The 22,014-nt window shown below is 41.1% G+C and overlaps 1 protein-coding gene across 2 annotated transcripts in view; it reads left to right on the top strand.

Moving 5' to 3' along the window:
- The first annotated feature begins 7,659 nt into the window (after window positions 1–7,659).
- CREB1 (cAMP responsive element binding protein 1) overlaps window positions 7,660–22,014 on the top strand; it is a 59,379-nt gene continuing 45,024 nt past the window's right edge. The window contains exon 1 of one of the 2 annotated variants that reach the window (XM_007433717.4): window positions 7,660–7,904. The gene's annotated coding sequence lies outside the window, so the exon portion shown is untranslated. The remainder of the gene's footprint in view (window positions 7,905–22,014) is intronic. The other variant, XM_007433718.4, reaches the window with a different exon arrangement.

Raw genomic sequence — 22,014 nt, 5'->3', positions numbered from 1 at the left:
CCTCCTCCTCCTGCATTTCCAAGTTACTTTCTAAACACAGAGGATATTGCACAGTGTTTCTCAACCTTGGGAACTTTAAGATGTGTGGACTTCAACTCCCAGAATTCCCCAGCCAGCCATGCTGGCTGGGGAATTCTGGGAGTTGAAGTCCACACATCTTAAAGTTCCCAAGGTTGAGAAACACTGCACTACACTATTTGTCTTCTGAACAGCAACTGTGTTTTGGAAAACCACTGCTGCTGCAAGGCCTCACACATGAAAGGCCTTCGGTTTACTTCTAGTTTAAGTCTCTAACTGACCTGGAACAAAAGCCCTCTATTGCTCTTTATGACTCACAGTGGGAGGGTTCCTCATGTCACTTTTGCTTAGAGTTCAACACATTTACTTGTATCTCTCTTTCATTTTATTTTTAATTGCCTGTTACTTTTAGCCTCTTCCCTTTTTAGAATTTGTCTGCAGAAATGTCTTTTGGGGAATCCTTCTGCCAGCTGGCTGCTGGGGAAAGAGAATAAAAGGACAGGCAGAAATTCAGCTCCCCAAGACCCTGGAAAGTCTCAAAACAACTGACGATTGATGAACTAATTCTGTTGGTGGACTGCACATCAGTAAATGGGCATGATTTATTACACTAAACAGTTGGTTTGATCCTCTAGATCAAACAGAAACTAAAGCCGTGCGAAGAAACAATGGAGTGAGCCCTCCTCCCTCTCTGAATGCAGTCTTATTTCCTAATAATAATCAAACTAACAGCCCATGCAGAAAACAAGCCACGGAGGAATTCCTCAATAGGTTGTTCCCATTCTGAACTTCCATCAAACCAGGGCTTTGAAGTATCCTTGGCCTATCTAAACATCATCTCCATTAATGACAAGCTTGACACTGGCTGAATCTTCTAAATCAACTTGTGTGTGTGCCCCCTGCTGCTGACTAGAGGGATAACTTACTGCCACCTCGAGTAGAATGGAGAGACTTTCCCTAAGTTTCCTACTCTCTGTGGCTGCCAGTCTGTAAAGTACTGGACAAGTTCAATCACATGAGGCAGGACTCTTGAAACAAGAGATTGAGGGATGTGAGTAATGATTATGAGAGTGCAAAACAGCTGGAAAAGATCAAACTGAAATAGAGTGTGAGGAAGAAGTGGCAGGTTTCTGGAAAAATGAACTTCACAGCTAAAGCAAATTAAGGGGGGAAATAGAATGGGAAGAAGAAAAAAAGGCACAGAAAGCGCAGGATCAAATCAAAAATTTTGGGAAGAACAGGGGGGTGGGGAGACCTGGAAATGCTGCCATTTGTGGAAGCCCAAGTTGGAACTTCAATACGAGAAGAGTAGGAAAAGATGAAGAATTAGAGAAAACTACAGAGGATGGTACAATCACTTCAGATGCCCCATAAAGATTTCCCTTCCTAACTTCCATCTACAGTCCCTGACTCCACCACTTCATTTGTCCTTCCAAACCTAATACCACTGACTTCGGGGTATATATAGGTTTCTGAGGAGGTCATGGTAGAAGAACAGTGCTTTGCTTTCTACTGAAGATATGGAGTTGGCTTCGATTGGAGATTTAATCAATTTGTATCTGAGCAGTTGAGGTAAGAATGGTTCAGGGTTTTAGTTTTCTTTTTTTAGTGCAGTACATATAGATGTATGTCATTCTACAATGTAAATTTGGATAATTTCATGACAGTTTAATTTGGGGGGGTGATTATCAGTCCTTATTGGATATTAATATGTGTAATTATTCTTTAATAGTACTTTTATAGCAAGATATATATTTATACATTCATTTTATGTTTAACTGTATTTTAAAATTTATATATTATTACTTATTTAAATTATAAAACATTTAAATATCATTTCATGGAATACAAGAAGATGAGACAAGGTGCTAGAATGAGAGATACTCTAATCTAGTCTTGACTGTGCATGGGAGAGTCTACTGTGGTATGAGGGCAACATCTGGCCATGTTATCTGGAATGGTTTCTGCCCTGTGAATTCTGATGAAGTAGACAGGTTATTCTTTTGGCTGTCTCCAACTACTTGTGGGCTTGATTCCTGCCCTTCATGGCTTCTTAGGGAGGTATTGTGACAGACTAGATCCAGAAGGTAGTCAACACTTCACTGTGGCAGGGATTGATGCCAGCAGCCTTGAAAGAAGCTATGGTTTGCCCCTTCCCTGAGAAGACCTCTTTGAATCCCAGTCTCTAACTTTCCCTTTTTGGAAATTATTGAGACCATGGTTGGTGTTCATCCCAGAGGAATCTGATTATTTGTCAGCCCTTTGAAGTAGACAAGATCAGGAAAGAGACATCTTAAAGACTTCTGGAATGCCCTTATTGTTTTAGGGCATAAGTAAAGAATCTTGAAAGCCTGATAAGAGTTTCCCTCTGCCCTCTCTTATACCTGAGTGTTTTGGGGCTATCTTGAGTTTCTTTCTCATTCCCTCTTCTTTCTCAGGGCTAAGTTGCTGTTTAATTAACCATTCTTGCATTGTTTCCTCAAGGTTATATCCACCCCCTTCTGTATCACCTCTCCTGTTAGACTCACATCCCCACCTTGCTTGGCAGACCCCTGAGGTCACCAGATAAATATTGCCATGTAGAATTGGACAGAACTAGAAAATCTCCCTTGCTTTCCTGTGCGCATCACCCTATACTGGAGAATCTATTGTGGCAGGAAGCACAGAATCCTCTGCATCCTGGGTTCACTGTCTATTGATAGTGGTGGCAGATGGTGAGGATTAAGCTTCTGCAGAAATTTCAGATGAAACTGATGTACAATGTATGGAGCATGGACATCTGTTGCACCTTCTCTCAACTTTTCAGATTCAGGGCTGCCTTTCCAGTGAAAAAGGAAAGGAAAGGAAAGGAAAGGAAAGGAAAGGAAAGGAAAGGAAAGGAAAGGAAAGGAAAGGAAAGGAAAGGAAAGGAAAGGAAAGGAAAGGAAAGGAAAGGAAAGGAAAGGAAAGGAAAAAAGTGAAACATTTCCTTCTGCATCTAAAAGCCAGAATACATTCCACTTTGTATTCTTCTTCCTCCACCAGAACAGAGCAGATGGAAGGGTAGAGGAGAGAGGAACAGTTATAGAATGCAAGAGGCAGGGAGGCTTCTCACAAACAAGTAGCGCCTGACCGATTTACCGAATAAATCTTCATTGAGGCAGGCAACTGCAGATAAAAGATCACTGGGTTAATTTGCTGAGTAACTGGGAAGGGGCCAATAAACTGAGTCTAGTATTTTAGATAGGCAGGCAAAAGGTGAAAACTTACTGGGAAGTAATGTTCAAATCCTCCACCACAATCTTGGCACCCCTTACCTTGAAGCATCTACAACCCATTTGTATGAAGTCTACCAAATCTAGCTGTTCCTTTAAGATGGCCTGAGCAACCTGCCTCTCCCACAGGAAGTCTGAGCTGTGAGGAACCGCAGATTCTGGAATCCTGAAGATCCTGGCAAGATGTGGGGGAAATAGCCATAGACTGCCTGAAAGGGAAACATATATTGAGGAGTTATATGTAAATTCTGCAAGAGGCAACAGTTCAGTCCAATTGTCCTGCTGAGAAGAGACATAGCACTTGAAGTACTAACAATTGTTCATTCCCTCTATTTATCCATTAAAACCAGATGATCTGAGGATGACAAATGAAACTGAATGTCTAATACCTGGAAAGGGGCCTTCCAAAACCTGAGACCCATGATCTAAGAGCACATGATTTACTAAGGCCCCCTGGTATCTAAAAACATGATCTATAAAAATTGTGCAGTCTCCTGAGCTGATGGAAGGCCCTTGCAAGGAATAAAATGAGCCATCTTGGTAAACAGACCATCTATCACAAAAATTATTGTGTAACCCTGTACAGGGGGAAAACCAGTAATAAAATCCAGTGAAACAGGAACTCATGGTCCCATTGATGAAAGAAGGGGCTGAAATAAACTGGCCAGCCTTCCAAAAACCATCTTGAACCAGTGATAAACATGACAAGGTAAAAGATAGCCTTTGATATTGGTTGTCATCTTCAGCCACTAGAACTCTGATGATTCAATGCAAAATTTTAAACATTCCCCTGCATCCAGTTCTATTCTCACAGCAGAGTTGCAATACATCTTCCCATAAAGGAATGGGAACATATAAATGGCCATTGTGAAACCACTGTCGATAATTTATAAAGAAAAAGGATCAGTCTGTGGGCACCCTGGAGGTCATCCATATGAGCCTTGACATATGTATCCTGTTGCTACTACAATCTAATCTACATAGCAGATGTACTATGTGTCTCCCTGCTTCCAACCTTTCTGGAAGGTCTAATCATGGGGGGCAAAGTGGCTTGGTTTCAGAATCATGATAGGATAGATGAGCATGGAATATCATATTCAGTTTATGTGATAGTACATCTGGTATATTGTTCTGTGAGCCAGGAATATACATGATATAAAAACTGACATGGGAAAAAAGTGGGCCACCTGATTTCAGGAGGCCTGAGGGATCATTCCTTCTGTGACCCACACACACTTGAACTGGGTAGATTGTTCCCTCTAAGGAATGTCCCTGATTTTGGAATGCTGCTTTTATTACCAGCAACTTTTTATTGAAAATATCATCATTCTTTTCAGCTGGGAGCAGCAATCTGGAATAAAAGGCAAATGGAGGAGCTTCTTTCTCGCTCCCATCTTCGAAGCTTGGAAGAGATTGGTTCCTAATGCTATTTGATGTGTCTATTTGCACAAAAAAAGTTCAAGAGATAACAGGACATCTGAGTGGCAGCTGGGGAAAAAAAAGTACTTTTAAGACTTACAGTGCTGCTTGCTCTTGAGTAAATCATTTGAACTTACATCCTTTATTTAAACGTTGAGATAGTGGGCTTGTGTCCTCTACTATGAACGTTCTATAAACACTTGTAAAGCTTCAGCAAGGTTTTTGCTGACAGCGTGGCACCTCAAGGATCTGATGCCATCTTGATGAACACAGGTAAGTTTCAGTGCCTCTCTGAATAAAGACTGGGGAACTTTTCAAGACTGATGTCAGCCTTTCAAGGTCAGGTCAGGAAACAGGCACCACAAAGACTACTGGGGCTGTATTGTTGTAAGGTATAACAACAGAATCTTGAAAGCCTGACAGTTTCTGTCTGCCCTTCTTATACCAAAGAGAATCAAGACAGAGTTATCTTGAGCTTCTTTTTCACCTTTTCTTATTTCCCAGGGCCAAGTTAATGTTTATTTGACCATTTTTGTATTCCTTCTTCAAGGTTATCTCCTTATTCCTCTACACTGTCTCAGTACTTTACAGTAAGGATTCTGGCCTAGGTGTGGGACCAAGACAGCATTGGTCACTCCTATGGATGTCCTTTGTTATGACCTGGATGGAGGAAGTGTACCTCTCCTGGGTCTTCTGGACCTCTCAGCAGCTTTGGTACTACCAAGCATGCTATCCTTCTGGACTACCACAAAAAGTAAGGATTAACAATTGAAGACACCATTTTTCAGTGATTCTGCTCCTTCCTCAGTGGGAAGTCAGTAATTATGGGAATGGAGAGATCAGCCAAGCAGCCTCTTCTTTGTGGAGCATGCCAGGTCTTGGCCTTTCTCCTATCAGCCTTTTGAGGTACACCAGATCAGGAAACAGACTCCATAGGAAGACTAGAACTATACTTTATTGATATAAGCTATAATAACAGAATCTTGCAAGTCTGATTGTGCTTTTCTTCTTTCTTATACCTCAGTGAGTCAGGAGGAGTTAGCCTAAGTTTTTTCTTAAGTCTCTCCCTTCCCAAGTGTTAAGAAATGCTTCTGTCCTTTTTGATTATATAAACTGTTTCTAAATATTTGCTTCAAGGCTGTTTCCCTGACTCTCTACTTCTCCCTTACTTTTTAATATCTACATGAATATCTTTAATGAAACTGCTGGGGGAAATAATGAATCAGTTTGGAGTGTGGTATCATCAATTGGTGATGATATCCAGCTGTATATCACTACCCCGGGCTTCATAAGAGAAGCTCCAGTGCCTAGAAGCTGAGGGACAAAATGGGCCAAAGCTGAGTTATTGACATCTCCAATATTACTTCTTGATGAGACGGTACTATTATTGAAGGAGCCAGTTCCTAACCTCCTGGAATCATAATTCTTGCTAAGTAGCCAGGTGGAAGTAAACACCACGGGGGCCTTTGCCTAACTTTGGCTGATGCACCAGGTCCAGCCTTTTCTGGAACATGAGGACCTTGTAACAGCGACGCATGTCCTAGTCACCACTTGCCTGGATTTCTGCAATGGGCTCTATGTAGGGGTGCGTTTGAAAACCACCTAGTCCATAATACTGTAGCCCAGCTGTTGGCTGGCACACACTAGTATGAGCACATTACATGTATGGTCCAAGCCCTGCACTGGCTTCCTAGTGGGTTCTGAGTGCAATTCTGTCCTTTAAAACCCTACATGGTTTCCACTTGCCCAAGGGGAATGAGAGCCTTTCAGCGGTTGCCCACGTTCAGAAGGTTAAGGGGATGGAGGTTTGCATGTGCTGCTTCTCTGTTACTGTGCCTGCTTTGGGGAATATCCTTCTCCCAGATATAATCAGTCTTCATTTTATTATTATTTTGTAAATGAATCAAACAAAGGTTATTTAGAAGAGTATCTGAATTTTATTTTTATTTTTTTATTTATCAAATTTATTATGGCTGCCCACTCCATAAGACTCTTGACACCTTCCTATATCCAAATATACAATTAAAACAGTTAACAGCATGAAACAAAATGCAGCAAAACAAAATGGGTTTTGTCTCGATTTGGACCAGATTCTCGGTTCTCATCCCAAAACAGGCATTCGAGAATGAGCAGGAGTCCGGTAGCATCTTTTCCAACACATTTTGCTAAATGTTAAATCATTTTTAAAAAATAAAAAATTAAAAGATACATTTTATAAAAATTAATAAAACGGAAAAGGTGCTACCAGACACGTCCTACACCAACACGGCTCTCCTCCTACCAAGAATTTTTTCTCTATTTTCTTACGTGCAACCATGTTCCTTTTTTTTTTTTTTAATGGTCAAGCATTTTCTCGCAGTTTGCGTTTCGCATTTCCACTTTGCTTTTGCAAGAGCCTCGGATTGCCCCCAGGCAGAACCGCGAACCCCCTCCGCCCGCCTGGCTGTTTACCCTAAATTCTCCCCGGCTTTGCCCTTCCTGTTGTCAAAACAGCTTCGGCCGCTTCCGTGAGGAGGCGGCGAGAGAGAAGAGCCTTATTCGCCGGGCGGCCTCTTGCTGTCTTCGGATTTGCTCGTCTCCTTTCGGAAATTTGTGCCCCTGGCACTGACACACAGCCTCTGTTTCGGCTGCCACGGGAGGGGCGGAGGGTTATCGGGCAAACGAGGGGCATTCCCCTCTGCCAAGAAAACAAGCAGCCCGGGAGGCGTGTTCTTTCTCTTAGTCCTGCCCTCCTCTTGGATCAGGAACGCAAACCTGCGCTTTCTCGGTCGGACTGAACCGCTAAAAATGTCTGCGCGCTCGTTCCCGCTTTAACCGCAGGCGCCCGCCCTCGCTCCGCGCCCGTTCGCGGGCAGTCTCTCGGTCGTTCTTTTCCGCCGCGGCCGCTCAGCCCCTTCGGGCGTTTCCGTGGGGGCCGTTCGGTTCTTTCCGTGCGCGGAGAGGAGGGAGGGGGCGTGCGCGGGGCGGGGGCGGAGGAGAGCCGAGGCATGCTCGGCGGCGCTTGCTCCCTGGCTGGCTCCTCTCTCTCCCTCGCAGTCGGCCGCTGCTGCCTGCCTGTCGCCGGGGCTGGGAGAGCCTGAGAGAGCGTGTGTGTGTTATGTGAGTGACGCGGCGGAGGTGTAGTTTGACGCGGTGTGTTACGTGGGGGAGAGAATAAAACTGCGGCGAGAGCCTAGGCGCGAACGAAAGCAGTGACGGAGCAGCCTGTAGCCGGTAAGAGGAGAAAAGCAAAGAGAAGGAAGGAAGGCGACTAACAGCCCGAGAAGAAAAACAGGGAGGGGCGGCAGCCATAGGGCCGCCACCACCAGCACCAGCAGCGGCGCGGCCGTTGAGGCGGGGTTGCCTCGGGGGCGGGTGTCGGTGGGGAGACGGCGGTTGGGGGGAGCGAGCGAAGGGAGGAAGGAAGGAGGGGAGAGCCGAACCCCGGCTTGGCGGGACCAGCAGCGCCGGGCCGTCTCCCCCTCCGCCCCGGGGTGGCCTTTATTTTAAAATGGAGGCGCCTCTTTCCCCGCAGCCGCTTCTCTCCCGCCGAGCCCGGCCGCTGCCGGCCCGCGCGAGGAACAAAGAATAATGGCGGATGGAGACGGCGGCCGGGCGAGCGAGCGAGCGGCGGAGGGAACGGCGCCGCCGCCGCGCTTCCTCCGCGGGGAGGGGACGACTCGGCGGCCGTCCAGGGCTCCGGGGAGGGGGCGGTAGCGGGAATCCTGCTCTCCCGCCGCCGCCGCCGCCCTCTTGACCTCCGCGCCTGGAGAGGGAAGCGGCCCCGGGAGAGCACACGCGGGCGTCTTCCCCCTTTTGGCGCGACCGGGCGGGAGGCCCCTTCCTCTCCTCCGGCAGTGAGAAGCCTCCGTGGCCTGAGTCGTGGTGCGAATCGCCACCTCGCGCGAGCCTGCCTTGCCTCGGCTGGTGTGGCTTCGGGCGCGGGTGTCCCGCTCGGCTGCAGTGGTGACAGTAGCTTGCCGTGGCAGTCAACCCCGTTTTTTCCAGCCTCTCATTGTGTTCGCTTTTGCCCTCCACCCCAACTCCCCCCCCCCCCGCAACGCAGCTTGGTCACCCAGCCCTAGGTAAGGAAGAGTTTGGCGGCCCAACCCCAGAACCCGCTTGGGTTTTCCCGCCCCTCTCCTGTCAGGGAGTTCCCTGGCACTGTTGACAGGGTTGGGGCAGCCTGGTCAAGCTTGGATGCTTGGATCTGCACTCTCTGCCGTTCTTCCTCTCTGTTTCTAGAGTTCCACATAGCCAGATGTTTCCAGGGTCATTTGTCAGAAGACGATTTAATGTAAATTTTAAGCTCAGTGGTTTTAAATTATAAAGACCTGCCCAAAATGTGCATTGAGATTAAAAAGCCTTCAGAGTTCCTTTGTAATAAAGTACTTTGGATCAAACCTGTATTCTTGAACAAATTGTTTTCCCTCTCAGGTCGCGCTCTATCTCTCTCTCTCTATCTCTCTCTCTCTGTATGTGTATATGTATATGTATATTGTGAAAGGTTGAGCCTATCTGAAGCGAAGTTGTTTCAGCTTTTGGGGGGTTTGGTTTCACTTTTGCTCAAGTTTCATTTTTTGTACTTCACCTGCCTAGCATGGTAATCTATGACCACAGTAAGGAGAGTTATATTAAATGAAGTAAATCTTGGTTATTAATGATATAATCTGTTTAATATTCTAAATATTAAACAATTTAATGTAACATCCAGTTATATTGTGTTAAGCATATAAAGAAGTCCTTTTAGAATTAGAGCTTCCAAAGATTCTACTAGATATGGGCTGCAAAATTACAGGCAACCTTAAGGTGACCATAATATACAGTATCTGGGCTCCCATCAAGTAGTTATCTGTACTTTTGCACTCCAGATCTGCCAGCCCTATTAGAATATTCTAAGGCTAGAGAACAAACATGTAACCATATCCTATCTTGTTATCTTTCAGGGAAATATAGTTAGTACTCAAAACTCTGAGACAGAGCATGTAAGGGAGCTGACACCTAACTTAAAATGCAGGTGTTTTTTTCCAGTTTCAGATTTTATTTACATATAATTGTAGATAGTCTATAGCATATATTATTTTTAAATGAGTTATTAAACTATCACGCCCACTTAGATTGGATATTAAAACTACAGCCATCTCTGAATTTACCTTAGAAAAACATTCTTCAGCTTGTGCAGACTGAACATTGTTGAACCCTTCCAAACCTCAATGAAAAAGTGCTCATGGGGATTAGACTCTTTCGAAACCAGAGGATTGCACTAGTTAAACGGATTAGGGTAAACTGGGTGACCCTGTTGATGCTAACTGATGTAGTTAGATTTCACAGACTGTATCCTTAGTCATCTATCTTCAGTTAGCAGCTCCATGCTTTGATAGCGAAAATAAAAATTGGACCTAAAAGGTGCTAAAACATAAGAAGCACAGGTGCTCACATTGTTTTTTTTACTTCACTAATAATTATGTCTTTCTCTCCAACTGTTCTCCAATACTTCATGTTATTGAAAGAAAAATTATTAGGAGGAACACTGTATCAAGGTTTAAAGTAGTTTATTTGATTTGTATCCCACCTTTATTTTTGGTCAACTCAAAACAGTGTACATAGCTAATGCTCCCGCCTCCTCTTTTCCCCACAACAACAACCCTGTGAGGTAGGTTGGGCTGAGAGAGAGAAATGACCCAAAGTCATCCTGCTGGCTTCTAGGCATATACTCTATTCCATATAGTATAGTGCAAATATACTATCTACTGCAGATAGTATGTAGGTAGCAGTGAACTACACAACTTGATCAATGGTAAGGGATGCAGAGATTGTAGTTAAGCAACATTTAGAGGGCCACAAGTTTCTCACTCAGATGTAATTAGAGGAGGTAACTCCATAACTGTAGAAGCTGAAATCTCTGCAGTGCTGAAAGGAAAAAGTTGTTTGGAAGCTATACTTTCAGGCTATTTTGGTTCTTTCAAAAAGTTCTGGCTCTATTCATATCTTAAAGGTTATATTGTATTGCTGTATCTTTTAGATCAGTCATTCTGTTTCTTTTGGTTAATAGGATAGTAGTATTCATATGCCAAGCACAATAAACTGGGATGCATTTATTGATTGCTTTCCTCATACTGTACTTTGAATAAACATTTTCAATTTGCCTGTTAAAGAGATACAAAGAAACAGAGTTATGTGGACCCTTTAACTCTGTAGTCCCATATACTAGTCAAAGGTCAAACACCTTATTTGTTAAAATACAGTGACTATTCTTCACCTAATCTGTTCCATATGGATAGCATCAGAAGGTGAATATTAAAAAAAAAAAGATGTGTAATACTCCATTTTCCAGGAGATGTAGCTTGTAAGGGGATCTTTCTATTGGATTGCCTGTGTTGCAGGCCATAAATGGTCTTCTAGCCAGGTTTATAAAAATGTCTCTGAAAAAATCATTGGCATTTAGGAAAGCTTGGGAAATATAATAGGACTACTAAATCTGGGCTGCAAAAATCCAGACAGCTACAAAAAGGGTAGCAACAAGAGGTTTTGGTATCCTGTTACTGCATCTACTAGTCATTCAGATTTTTGCCCTTGATTTAGTAGCCTTAAAAAATAGGGCTGAACCAATATTGCAGTGCTTCAGTTTTCAGTAGGCTGTAATAAGCTCCTGTAGTTATTTGTTTTTAAATGAATACAGAATTTTTTCCATCTTGCATTTATTTTTTGCAAATTTTATAATATTTCTAATTGCTACATTATATGTAAAGATTTTCAGAGGAATTAAATGTACTTCAGCCATGCATTACAAACCTAACATTGGAAAACCTGATATAACATACCTTTTAATAGCCTCAAAATCTAATTTATTATTTAAACTTTAATTCTAACCTCAACTATGAGATTCAGTTTTTACTTTTTTTGTATATTTCCATCTATTTGCTTTGATAAAATCAAAAGATGCTGTGACAATTTGTGTGGTCTACTTATGGATTGTGTAGAAAATTAGTTTCTAATCCAATAATTTCAAAATTTCTGGAATCGTGTTTACCTGGGTCAGGATCATATTTGAAGTTAAACAGTTCTCATCAACTGGAGTTGTATTAAGCCATGATCTGAATGAACCATAGTTGGCTTTTTTTATATCATACCAAATCACAAATCATGGTTCATACATCATAGTGGCTGGATTCATATAATACATTACTAAACAAGCACCAAACGGATAACGTTTTGCACAATATGTGAATCAATTCATAAAGTTGTCCCCAATCTGTTACTCCTTTTTACCCTGTATGTGCTCACAAACAAACGATTTTCAGACTTCGTTCTCTTTAATATCCACTAACCCAGGTAGTCCCTGGGTTAAGAATGCCCAATTTATAGAAAACCCATAGTTAAGAACAGAGCCTATTATAGCAAAATTTGAGTTAAATACACAATGATTTGAGTTAAATACACAGTGGTTCAAGTTAATTACACAATACCAGTAATACAGTATTATACAATAATACTGTTCCGACTTAAGGACAGACCTTGGAACTAAACTCATTCTTAAACGGGACTACTTGTATCTCCAAACTACCTGTATCGATTATTTCATGCTTTGAGGGGGGGGGGGTTGTTTGTTTTTAAGTGCCTTTGAGACAGTCTTGACTCCTGGTGACTGCCTGGACTGGTCCCTGCAGTTTTCTTGGCAAGGATTTTCAGAAATGGTTTGCTGTTACCTGCTTCCTAGGGCTGGGAAAGAGTGACTGGCCCAAGGTCACCCAGCTGGCTTTGTGTCTAAGGCAGGACTAGAACTCACAGTCTCCAGTTTTTAGCCTGGTGCCTTAACCACTACACCAAACTGGCTCTTCATGGTATAGCATGCTACAGGTAGTCCTGAACTTACGGCCACAATTGGGACCAGAATTTCCATCACTAAGTGATGCAGTCGTAAAGTGAAATGTCACATGACCGCGTCACTTAGCAACTGCAATCCTAGCACTCCCCATTGCAGTCATTAAGTGAATTCTGCTGGTCATTAGCCGAGGGCACACCCCAATCCAAGCCATTCCAAGCTTTGTCCCTCCCAGCCCCAAGCCTCATTTAGATAAGGGACTATCTCCAACTCCCCCCACCTGCCTATCTCCTCCCCTTCTCTGCCCTTTTGGCCACCCTGCACCCTGCCTTGTGGGGCAGCAAGCAGCCCCAGAACCACACAGCTCTGAGGCTGCTTGCCATGCCCTGGGAAGCTACCCCAGCCCAGTCTCAGCTAGAGTCACCCTCGTCACCCTGCACTTGAAGGCTCCTGCTGCGCTCCTCCACTCCAGCTGACCTTTGCCATCTTCTTGCTCCTGCTGCTGCTGAGGTGTGCTGGGCCTGGCTGCTGGGCTGGGCTGGGCTTCGTGCTGTGCTTTTTGTAGCCCAGAGCCAAGGCACGTCGAAAAACCCCTTTGGGTGAAGCCCAGCCCCAGAGCTCCACTGCCCCAGCTGATCTTTGCTGTCTTCTTGCTTCCACTGCTGACAAGGCGTGCCCAGCCTGGCCCTTCATGAGGCAGCTCCTGGCCATATAAGGCCATCTTCCCCAGGTCTTGGAAGGAAACCGCCATGCACAACCTGGGGAAGAAAGCCTCACATGGCCAGCAGCTGCCTCATGAAGGGCCAGGCTGGGAACTCATCAGCAGTAGGAACAAGAAGACAGCAAAGGTCGGCTGGGGTGGCAGACCACAGGGCAGCAGGGGGCCAAAAGAGCATAGATGGGGGGAAGATGGGTGGGGGGAGCTGAAGCACCCCTGTGGTCATGAGTGTGGGTGGGCTGCCAAGCACCCAAATTTTGATTACATGACTGTGGAGGCACTATAACAGCCGTAACTTCTGGGACCGGTTGTAAGTCCCTTCATTAAGGCCTGCTGTAACTTCAAATGGTTGCTGAATGAATGGTCGTAAGTTGAGGACTACCTGTATTGCACACAAACAATCCTGCACACAGTGAAATATATGTAGCCTTTCATGATTTTGTCATAAAATGCAAAATGAAACTTTAATAGCTCTTCTGGCTCAAGCTTGAGTTGATGAGAAAAGTGGGAGATGTTTGCCACAATTCTAATGTAAATCAGCAGTGGGTCTCTGCTAAAGGGCTTATCTTGACTTGACTAATGATAATAGAAGGTCTTCATCTTCCTCATGATCTTATGTCTGGATGCATTTTTTAAGCTAAGCATGGTTTTACATCAAAGTGATTGGAATTGTATAGAACATTAAGGCAAAACAAAGCCACAAATGCATTTTGGCTTAAGCGCATAGTATAAACTGAGAACCAAGTCTATAACTCCTAGAAATTTGCACATAACTTTTCAAATGTCTCCATCTTGTAAGTACTCAGTCCAGCAAACTTAAGAATCACCAACCTAGTACATACCCAACACTTGTGGCTTTACACAGAAGAAGATTCATAATGTAAATAGCTTAACTTTAAGAGAAACATGTCTGCCATTACTCATCTGTCAAAATTGTAAGGACCATAGAGTTCCCCATTGATTCACTTTAGCAGGCTTACAGTTATTCTGTAATCAGGGTGTCCTAATTACATGTCTAAACCTGCAAACTTGCACAAATCACTTGGAAGTAAGGCTGATTAAACTTTGGAAGATTGATTTCCATATAAATACTGGTCTATGTGTGATTAATTTAAAATAGTCACACATGTATGCAAAAACTTAAAATTGCATTGTTTTTTGAAGAATGAAACATTGAAATCTATGGGTGTTTATCTAGACGTAGATGCAGATAAATTATTTATTTAGCCCAGACTCTCATTTTATTTCATTTTTATCCAAATAAGATCTGTAGTAACTAAGTTTTAATATGTTTGCAAATATAAGACAAATATCCTTCAATAAAATTAAAGCTAAAATATTTATTAGATCAGCTTTCTGCATTCTTGAAAAAAGGTTACAGCATATCAAATATACAATTAAAACAGTTAACAAAACATAGCAGCCTGGACAAGGGCTCCACAAACTAACTAACCCCAGGCTTGTGAAAAGAGCTAGGTCTTAATGGCCTTCCAGAACCCTAGGAGAGCGGGTGCCGTACATATCTCTGGGGGGATTCTGTAGGGGCTGTGACAAAGAAGGCTAAGGAACACACAAATAATGAACTATTTTCCTTTTTGGAGGTAAAATTATTTTAGTAATATATTCTTCATTAATGGGTCTGTAATAATGTAATTTATCCACATGCACTTACATTGATATTATTAAAGAGTTTACCATGTGCCATTTACATTTTTGAATTGCTCCAATAAAATTACCGAACAAAATTCTGCTAATTCTGGTAAAAACAGTATTTTTTAAAAGTCCATGTTCATTTTCACAGAAACAATGTAGCACCCCAAAATAACATACCTATATTTTTGTGAATTGTTAATATTCATATTTTACAAATGATCAAATCTTCATTTTCATAGAAATCCCTGTATTGAATCAATGACTCTGATAAAATTGTGCACCATCCAGAGCCTGTAGATTGGGACAGTATATAAATGCTGTATCTATATACTACTAAAATTCTTGTGTCTATAACCTTCAACTGAGCAAAACAGTGCATCATAGAGCAACAATTTTTTAACCAAGGTACCTCAAATGGGCTAACTTACAGAATGCGTCCAAAATCCAGAACCCATTACTCCCGTGGGATTGAAATTTGGGAAATTTATGGCTGCTTCAGCACTACTATATTGCTGCACCACTGTGGTCATCCCAGGTCACATGATTGTCATGGCATATCCCCAACCTCTTTCCTGCCTACCTCTGTCCCCTGCGTCCAATCAGCTGGTGGCAAGACCTGACAAACAAGTGGTGGTTGGCTGTTTTGGAAACAAGACAGAAATTTGAAGTCTCTTAATGTTGGTGGGCATTGAGGAAAGGATGAGGGAGTGACTCGGATGCCTGCTGACAAGGTAGGGCTGGCTGGGGGGTACCGGTGGTCGACGAGTGAATCTTCTTGGGAGGGGGCCCTTGGGGACAGGCCAAAATGGGGAGCGGTGGTGCGGTTTTCCTCATGGTCCACAGCTCCCTTTCTACCTCCCCCCAGAAAAGAGGCAGGCAGCTCCACTGGTCAGCTGAGGAGGAGGAGGCGGCAGCGGCTTCACTGGGGCTCTCCTTAGGGTCATGAGAGGAGGGCAAATGGCACAAGCCTATATTATATGTGGGAAGGGAGGGAGGAAAATTTCTGGCACACCCTATCAGCTTCCCACAAGCAAAGTCAGTGGGGAAGCTGGGAGCAAGTCATAAGTCGTTCACATTCACACTGCTTTTTGCCCTTGGTCATTCTGTTTTTCTGTTTAGGTAAGGAAATATCTCTGAAACAATGACCCAATGGGTCACAGGTTGTCTAGTAATAAATAAAACCGTTGATTCTGTGTAGATATTAACTATAAGGTTAGTTTTATCCTTATATCTAGATTATGTAATATGAATCTAGTTGCTCTTTAGGAATAATATAATTATATATAGAGAGAAATAAAATTATGGTGCTAGTTTTAAAAACCTTAAAATTTTAAAAATTTCTTTTTATCCATCCTAGTAGATTGTGAACTTGAAGACTTGTAAACAGTTGAACATTGCATTTTAGTAAGAGGTTTGTACCAGATTTTTCCTCTTGTTGCCTTTTTCCCTTGACATTAGAGTTACACAGGACTGTATCCAGATGGTAATATGTCCCATAATTGCCCTAAGTATGCCATTTATATTCAAGTCCCATTGAATTCAAATGATTCAATCCCAATTAAGTGAATGGCAGATTCTGTGATAATTGCTGTTAAACTGGAAGGAGACAGCGAAATACCAAAGGAAGAGATGCATGTGAATGAGAACCTTGAACACTACAGTCCACGAATGGGACATTATTAATCCTGCTGAAACCTGATACACTTAGATTCTGGGGTAATAGTGGTTAGCAAAGAGATTGATAGAATCCCTGGGTGATTGAAAAGAGCATGTCAGAAGAGTAATGGTATGATGACATGCTTCTTTAGTTTGTAGTCTATCATCAGATAAGGACAAAATAATTGTTTCTCTTTACCTATTCCAAATCTTAAGGATAAGGGAAATTAAAAATGTAGGTAAGGAATTATCCCTTATTAATTTCCAATTGATCTATAAACCAACACTCTTATCAGCTGATCTATGCAACTCAGTCAATGTGCTTTCATTCAGGTTCAGAGAACAGTTGTAGGTCTTTGTCTTTCTTTTTAGTCTTCAATAAAAATTCAGGCCATGTTAGCATTGAGAATAGCATATACAAAATGATAGGACAGTAACATTGGCTTTGTGTGAAACAGTTAACAGCATTCTCCCTTGTTTTGGTTGTGCGAGTTTGGGGATGTACAGGTACAGTCAAGCTTGATTCATAGTGACCAAAATTACCAAAGTTCAATATGTAGTGTCCCTGTCTTTTACAATGTTTCATAGAGCCCTGCCTTTGATTAGCTGTAATTATAGCATCTTAGAGTTGGAAGGGGCGATTTAGACCAATAAGTGTGACCCCTTGCTCTGGGTAGGAAACTAAGAGTATCTCACACCAGGTGACTGTTAAGCTTTCACTTGAACATGTTGAATAAAGGGGAACCCAACATTCCTCTGGGTAATTGGTTTCATACTGTTATTACTATTCAAAAGTTTTTTCCTAACATTTAATTGCAGTCTTCCTTTCTGTAATCCATTACTCTGTGTACTGCTGTCTGAAACAAGAGAGGTATCTTCTGTGTGACACCTTTTCAGATATTTGATGAGTACCGTCATATCCTCTCTCAGTTGTCTTTTTGCAGGGCTAAACAATTTCTTAAGTCTCTCTTCATGTGACTTTGTTTCTAGTTCCCTGACCATTCTTGTTACCTTTCTCTGAATCTTTTCCAAGTTTTTTGAATGCTTCTTAAAAATGTAGTACTGGAACTGGACACAGCACTTGAGATAGAGTCTCACCAAAGCAGAATAAAGTGGATTGATTTACTTCCCTTAATTTGGAAATTACACTTCTTTTGATGTGGCCTAAAATTGTGTTTTTATTTGTTGCGGCCACTTCACAGTACTACCTCATATTTCAAATCAAATGTTTGTTACAATCAAAGATCAGTAATACTAAAAGAAGTTAAATAAGGGGGATAAAATGAATAAAATTAAATTAGTAAAATTAATATTAATAAGTAAAATTAATAAAATAGGTCCAGGCTGAAAAATTTTATCACTTTTGCACTAAATGTTAACGCATTTTCACTACAACCACACAGAATTTGGCTACTGTATTACTAATTAGTAATATTACCTCATATTCAATTTGCAGTCAACTCCTGTTCCAAAACATTTTTCACCAGTACCATTACCAACCTAGATATCCCCCATCCTATCTATACCTGTGCATTTGATTTTTGTTTGCTAAGTGAAGAAATCTGCACTCATCTTTACACTGTTAAATTTAATTCTATTGCTTTCAGCCTTTTCTCCAACTTTTCAAGATAATTTTGAATTTTTCTTCTGCCTTCTTGATCATTGGCTATGCCATCCAATTACATGTTAGCTGCAAATTTGATGAGCATTCCATCAGCTTCTTCATCAAAGTCATTAATAAAAACATTTAACAACAGAGACTGATCTTTGTGGCACTGACTTCATTTCTGTCTCTAATTTGAAGAACCGTTGATGAGCACTCTTTGGGTATGATTTTAGGCTATGTACCTACCTAATTGTCATGCCAGTCCACACTTAATAAGCTTGCTAAAAGCCTGTACTATAATGGAATGCTTTGTCAAATGCTGTGGTGATGTCAAGATACATTACGTCCATTGCATTCCTGCAGTCTATTCAGGAAATTGGAGAGCCAGTTTGGTGTTATGATTAAGGTACCACACTAGACACCAGGAGACTGTGAGTACTAGGCCCACCTTAGGAACAAAGCCAGCTGGGTGACCTTGGGCCAGTCACACACACTCAGCCCTAGGAAGAAGGCAATGGCAAATCACTTACAAAAATCTTGCCAAGAAAACTGCGGGGACTTGTCCAGGCAGCCACCAGGAGTCAACAAATGACTTGAAGGCACCTGCACATGTACACACGTACACACTTAAGAAAATTAATTAGAAGATAAGCTTCATCTGGCATAATTTGTTCTCAACAAAACCATGCTGAATTCTATTACTAGTGCACTGCTTTCAAGGTATATATTCTAGAATCTCCCCATATATTGGTGTCAGGCTAACTGGTCTCTGCTGGAACTTCTCTGCTGGAACTGGTCTCTACTGGAACCTTTTTGAAGATAGAGAATTTGGCTCTCTCTTTGCCAGCTGTTAGGATTTCTGAAAGATAATATATAAGAGTTCAGCCAGGCTATCAGACTTCAGTACACTAAGGTACAATTCATCTCATCCTAAAGATTTAAACTCATCCAAAATAACTTTAAAAAGTCTTAGCTTGCTTGCTTGCTTGCTTGATTTTTTTATATATTTATATTTATATATTTTATATATATATATATATATATATATATATATATATAATATATATATTAAAAATAAAAATAAACCCTATTTGGGACACTGAACTTTTTTGAGCCCTTGATGGGAGGGGAAGTGCTGAAGTTTCCATCCTACTCTTCCCAATTTCTTGGTAGGACAAATTTTTATTGTTGGACTGAACCAAAATAAGAGATTAACTCTGACTTTTTATATCTGTCAGTATTCTGCAGTCTTCATTGAACAAGTGGTTTAATGATTCTTTTGAACATATCTGAAGAATTGCTTTTGTTTGACACAAAAACACACAGTCTGTGCTCAGAATAATCAAATCCAATTCAGTGGGATAACTCTAGAAGTATGCTGTGAAAGAGCTGGTAAACAAGAATCTTTTGCAGGCTCATACTTGGTTTCTATAGTCTAGTACTGCTTGTTGTAACAGCCACTTAACTGATCATTTTAATGTGGGATAAATTCACTGGTGTATTCTAAAAATAAATCATGTCCTGTATTACTGAGTGCTGGGCTTTCTCCAAAGCTGAAACAGGCTGAAACATTCCCTGACCATTATATAAATAAAATTTGAACACGCTGGGTTCAGGCAATTTGGAAGGTATGTTTGTAACGGCTCATCCATTTCAGTGTACCAACCTTACTAATGGTGGCTCTGTCTTTCTGTGCTTCAATACTGAAGATTCTTTGTGCTACAATCTTTTTCGCTTGCTCTCCAAAAACAGTCAAGAGACAGGGAGACCACAGCTTCTGATATAATTTGTCAATTGTACAAGAAATCTGTAATTGAGATTTTGTCTATTCTATCAGACACAATTTTGGGAGTCTGCCAGTTTCCATTGCATTGATTTTGCACCAATAATTTTATGCCCTGATTTTAAACAAAGAACAAATTGTATAAATTCCCAATTCGGCTCTAACTGTGGCAGCTGAAATCCTTTTATCCATGCCCGTGATACTTCTCAGATGCTGTGATTGTGTTTGTTCTAATAGTGGTACATGTTTTAGGCCCCAAACTTCAGCTCCATATAAGAGCATAGCAGTAATCTTAGCCTTGTATGCTTTAATACAATTGCAATACTGGATAGCTATCATTTATTAATTTGAGCAGTGAATTCACACATGCCTTTGCTCTAAGTGAGCTCCTTTGATGATGAGGAAGCTAAGATCCAGTCTCAGAGAACACTACTCCTAGATAAGGAAAGGCATTAACTTGCCTTAACTTGCTCTAAAATTGATTTATGAATTATATGCCATCAGGTCAGTGTAGACTCTTAGCAACTGCATAGATAAATTTTCTCCAAAACAATTAAAAAAAAAAAAAGACACCCTCCCCTCCAATTGCCTGTGATTCCCTGGGAGATCCTAACCTACAGTTTGAGAACCCCTGGCTTAAGGGAAAAAACATGAATAATGGAAGGGAGGCATGATCACATACAATATCACATACATGGTGTATAATACCCTTCACTTCCTCAGTAACTTTCCCTTTCCTTTTTAGATCTAAGCATCTGTCTCTAGATACTTGAGCTTGGTTCTATTTACACACATACATTCTTAGTGATTGAACTGGAGGATTCCAACCAGGGGTTATCAGTACATTTTTTCCTACCATCTGATGGCGATATCATCTGCAAATAGGTTTCATTTCTAAATCTAAAGGATGTGCTGTAACATTTTTCTTAATTATTGTGGATACATACTGAATTGGGGCCCAAACCCAAACTGATAATCAATGAATGTCTTGCAACACTGATGATATTACTACTACAGTGATAATAAGGTTAGTGACCTGATCCAGAATAAGAATATTTTCTCCTTGTAGCTTCATTTCAATCTTGCCTATGCAAATTATAGTTTGCCATGGCATCCAAATAGACCATTTTTTGTTTGCACTTGATCTTTAAAACAGAACTTAACCACTTCAAAGTATGATTTATAATTGTGGTTTGATGTACAGGTGCACAAACCGTGATTTACCAATTCAGTCATGATGGCATTTATATTCTAGATTATCTGAATCAAGAAATGAAAAATGAAAAGAGATCTACATGAAAATTAATGATATAAAGGGTTATTTTTGTTGTCAATATACTGTAATTTGGAGAATTGTCTGAAACAGTCTAGTGACTGTTTTGCAGTAGAAAATGGCTGACTTCAATATTATACTAAATCATTATGGTTTATATATTCTATACTTAAATCATGGATTAAGCAGATTAGGCAACTGAGAGAAGAGTGTAATGGTATTAGGTTTCATTAAAAGAGATTTAAAAATTTACTTTTAATTTTTCATTAAAAGTTTATACTGAATGTTGGAAGTATTAATAGTGACAAGCCAGATTACAGAGAAAAGCGTTTGAAACAGGAGTACATGTAACTCTTTATAACCCTAACCCTAACCATAAGGTTAAAATATTTCTGAAAATAGCAATTTCTGATATTTAAACAAAAGGGTTAAAGGTTTTTGCTGTTTGTGATAACAAGTAGAAGGTGCTCATGACTTTTAGGCAAATAATCAAATGTCAGCTTGCACATTATTCGTCTTGCTTCCCCCCCCCCCCATTTTGTGTATAATGCTAATACTTACAAACCAAATGCAGTATGTTGCATGAAACAATAGATTTAGGATTTATTATTATTTATTTATTAAATGTATATACTGCCTGACTCCCAGCAACTCTCATACATCATGCTGATCCATTTTGGGGTAAGCAGTGTTATGTGGATAGTGGACAAGCATTAAGAAGTACTGAGCAAAAGAAATTAAAGACATTTAAAAATTAAAGAGAAGGAAATATAACTAAACATACCAAGAGCATTCACTACACTTCTCCATACTTTTTTGTTCTTGCATCCTCC

The sequence above is a fragment of the Python bivittatus genome, unplaced genomic scaffold (genome assembly GCF_059951505.1).
Source record: "Python bivittatus isolate LINGU-HERP-01145 unplaced genomic scaffold, Pbiv_v1 ctg000200_np1212, whole genome shotgun sequence".
Taxonomy (NCBI): Eukaryota; Metazoa; Chordata; class Lepidosauria; order Squamata; family Pythonidae; genus Python; species Python bivittatus.
This window is presented reverse-complemented; position numbering and strand designations above follow the sequence as displayed.